The 4,598-nt window shown below is 30.8% G+C and overlaps 1 protein-coding gene across 1 annotated transcript in view; it reads left to right on the top strand.

Moving 5' to 3' along the window:
• LOC105448105 overlaps nt 1-4,598 on the top strand; it is a 28,135-nt gene that overhangs the window by 7,075 nt on the left and 16,462 nt on the right. The gene's annotated exons all lie outside the window — the stretch shown is intronic.

The following is a 4,598-nucleotide window of genomic DNA, read 5'->3' as shown; positions in this document are numbered from 1 at the left end:
TCCTGCCAAAATTACTTATCAGATCAAAATTTGCTAAAGGAAAAAGTTGTTCCTTTTAGCACAAAGTATCACGTCCTGTACTCCGAATGCGCCAATTTTGGGACACCCTGTATATATGTTGGGAGAACATATCACGGTATTTTAACAATTTGACTGTATACGAGGATATACATATATATATATTTACGAGAATCTGTCGTATATATGACGGTATTTTAACGGAAAATAAATTGCGTAAATGCGAATAATTAAGACTAGCTAAGAGAAAATTTATTCCGCCGGAAATTGTAAAATTCTATTTACTTACGACGAAGTTGTTAATAATCGATTCGGTATGATACACACATATATACGTGTGTATATATATATATATATATATATATATATATATATATTGATCCGGAAATGAAATGAAACGGCCGTGATCGTTATACCAAACACAGAGAATTTCGAGACATTGTGGACCGTTTCTTCATTTGGCACCAGTAGAGTCTTTAAAGCAACTGCAGTTAACATCGGTACGATTTCGCCGAGTTTATTTAGACATCAAACGCGCGATGTTCGAACACAATGCAGTGGCGGTTGGAAATCGTACTCGGCGAAGTGACACCGGTAATTAAGCTATGCTTTGAAACACGGTCGATGATCAACACAAGGGCCGGTGGTATCGTTCCGACGGACCAACGCTTTGGAAATTGCGATTTCTCGCGATGTCGGAAGGAAAAATGATTGTAATATCGAGAGACACGAACGACGATCGGGAAACGTTCGAGCATTTATGTGATTTTTTAGCGGCACGTGGTATATCTTGTTATTATTTAAAAATTCGTTTTCTTTTTTTTTTATCGTTGGACAAATTGCAGAAATTGTTTTATATATACGTAATGTTCGTGGCAGAACGTTTTGAGAGGGAAAGAAAAAAGAAAAGGAATTGACGATAATTTTCGAAAGTTCCAAATCAGGCGTGATGAACTTTGGTGGTCTCAGCTACAGTTCGACGGGTTCTTCGAGCAGAGAGGGCGAGAGAAATACTTCTCAATTATTTACAATTCAGTTTACATCGGTCGGAAATGCGCTCCGAAATCATTTACATTGTCGTCGTCGTCACATTCCAAAGCGTGCACGTTTGTCGAAAGTGAACTGCGGAGCCACGTATGAACTGTAGTTTTATCGTCCCAATTTATCATCACACAAAGCACACATAAAAATATATATATATATATAAATAATTATATAATTGTGTAATTATAACTATATAATTATATATGTATTTTAATAAAATATATATACATATACAAATAATTATATATGCTCCGTAATTATATAGTTATAATCATGTAATTATGTAGCTATATATAAAAATGTATTTTATATATATGACGAGAAATTTTCCGAATAATTACATGAGCACTTTATAAATACGCGTGAAATACACGTAAATGAGCTGAAAGGAAGGAAGGGATGTAGCACGAGATAAAGATTTTATAGCATCTACAATTTCATTAGTTTGCGAATGTATATAGTAGTCTTAACGAAAACAATATAATTTTTATCTATTTTTAAGTGTATAATTTTCACTGTCAAAGGGTGCCTTCTTCGTGAAATTTTTCCGGCGATATTATATCATGTATAATAATAAATAGGCGACGGAAAAGGCCTGAGGGAAAATCTCATAGTAAATTCCCCAAAAAGATTGTTTCGGTCCTCTTTGCAGAATCGAATTTTTCTATCATATAACAGTCGCGTAAAGATTCATCAATGCATATCTGTTAATAGATAATCGTAGCGTATCTCGAAATTGCGATTTTTCATCGCGCGACGAAGCCAACGGAAGGGGACTGGAATAAATTATTATCGAACAGCTTTTCTTACATTATATGTGTACAATTTAATTCATAGTTTGTGATAATAAATATTGTAATTATTATAGTAAATTCTTTGCGTAGTCTCTCTTCATTTTCTACATAAAAAAATTCCCAATACCCGCACCGATGGCAAGTAAAAAAAATAACGACTTATCCGTTTTGCCAAAATGATATATCGTGATGTAATTATTTGCAGAAACAGCGTATGATATTTTAGAAGACAATTTATAAGATTTGGAGAAATTGCATATGGCATACTTGCAGTCGATAAACATCTTGTGGTTTCATATCTCGATTACCAGGTGACACTCGGTGTATTAAAATTAAACCATATTTGCGATAGCATCGTGTGCTAATGTAACTTACATTATGTATAATCAGGGCTGAACAAAGTACATTATTAAAGTATTTAAAATACAAAATATACAAAATACTGGCTGCAATCTTAGTATTTGAATTACAAAATACAAAATACTTTCAATCTTTCGATATAAAATACAAAATACAAAACACTTTTCAGATTTTATTTGAAATACAAAATACTTTTTAATTTAATCTTTCAATTACAATAATATATAATGTTAAGCTCCCCTCTCCAACAGTCCCCACTTTTAGAGAGAGAAAGAAAAGTTGTTTTACTCTCTTACACTCTTTAACAATCCTATTGTCCGGTAAGTATCAACCGTACGAGAAATCTATTCTATGTGAGATTATGAAATTTGATTCTGATGACTTGATATTGCTTGAAACTTGATGAAAATAATTAGTGTCGCTAATTGTCATATGAAAAAAATTTAAGTTACTATTAATTGTTGTCAAGAATTTTTATCAATAATTTCAAATACACAATAGATTGAAATTGTATTTGAAATACAAAATACAAATTGTATTTCAAATACTGCAAGTATTTCAAATTCAAATATTTGAAATATATGATGTATATATATATACCTATATATATATATATATATATATATATGTATATATATTTTGCATACTCATTATTATAGTATTTCACATATATACATACATACATATATGTATAACATGACCGACATGTTCAAATGACAAATTTTTGTGATGAACGTAATATACTATAACAGCCTCGCGAAGTGTTAAACTCAGATGTTGATGAAACTTAATACATTTTTAGATTACATAAATAGATGAATTTAGAAAATATCTGTTGGTGCTATAAACGATTTAAAGGGGTGAAAGCATCCTTTAATGTATAGCAATTTCTAAATTTTTTCGTTACACCTCCAAAACTATTCAAGATATCAAAAAATGTTTTATACAAAAGTTTTACCGTAAAATTACGGTATTCCTCTAATCATTTACGTTAATATTTTTAAAAAATTAATTATTTTCAAAAATTTTTTATAAAATAATTATTTAGAAAAAATTATTAACGTAAATGAATAGAGACAATTTTACTGTAAAACTCGTATAAAACATTTCTTAATATCTTGAATAGTTTTTAAATATATAACAAAAAATAAAAATTGCTTTACATATAAGGCGTGATTTCACCCTTTTAAACCGTTTTTTAACACCAACATTCTTTAAATTCATCTATTTATGTAATCTAAAGGTGTACCAAGTTTCATTAAAATCAGAATTTAACACTTCACGAGATTTTTATGTAAACTAATATTGAGATTACACATATATTACATATATATTATACTTTTTTGTTTTCTAGACTTGCACATATTATATAATTTTTTTCCTTAAAATAAAATGTTTGTCAAAATCTTTCTTTTTTTATTTCCAGGAAGCCAATAAATTTTTCATTGTCACGATTCGAATCGTTGCGGATAGTATTATTATTCGGTGCTTTCAAAAGACGCATAATATCGCGCACATTTTTGTACAAAAGAACAATTTTCCAAGAGTGGCATTTAAAATATTATATTCGCGCGTTTCCACGTTGCTCTGAAAAAAAAAAAAAAAAATACAGAATAGCTCTTCCTTAATCTTCGTTAAGTCCTGTATGCGTTGCTGCCATTGTTCTAAGTAGTTGGGACATTCGAAATGACTGAGCTGGCGTCATACTCAACGCGTTAGAACCATTTAGCTACGCGACGAGGAAATTGTGACGAGAGCACCTCCGGATGGCGGAAGAGGAGTGTACCGGGCGCGCATATGGAACACGTGCAGTCGTAATATGTAATGAGGATATGCCGGAACACGTTCGTCCTCGCGGGAACGTGTTGACATGCCGTACCGAGGCTTTCCTTTCATGCGAATCACGCAGCAAGGATTGTAGCTCCAATTTTAATATTTCAATGTCAATAAAAATTTCCATTATTGATAAAGGAATATATAATATTATATATTGCTTAATGGGCCACTCCTGAGGCCTCAAAATGATATCTAAGTTTGGGATTTTTTTGTGAGTAAATAGATAGATAAATTTATTTAAAAGCTGTTTAGAGGACATTATTATACATATATAAGAAACTAAAAATAATATTTTTTCATTTTTTTTTTAGTTTTTTATATAATGTATAAAATGGCGGCGCACTGGCTTATTTGCGGAATCCATTTCTTTCTTTTTTTCCAAATCGGTGTACACAGATGAATCTTGAACAAAACACAAATAATTTTCATTATCTACGTATTAAAGACTATAGAAGTACGTAGGGGTTTTTTAAAATATTGATTTTTCTCGAAATGGCAGCTATTTTTACGAAAAGCTCGTATTTTTATCAATACAAGTCTTTCGTA

Source organism: Wasmannia auropunctata, unplaced genomic scaffold (assembly GCF_000956235.1).
Source record: "Wasmannia auropunctata unplaced genomic scaffold, wasmannia.A_1.0 LD336088.1, whole genome shotgun sequence".
NCBI classification, from domain to species: Eukaryota; Metazoa; Arthropoda; class Insecta; order Hymenoptera; family Formicidae; genus Wasmannia; species Wasmannia auropunctata.
This window is presented reverse-complemented; position numbering and strand designations above follow the sequence as displayed.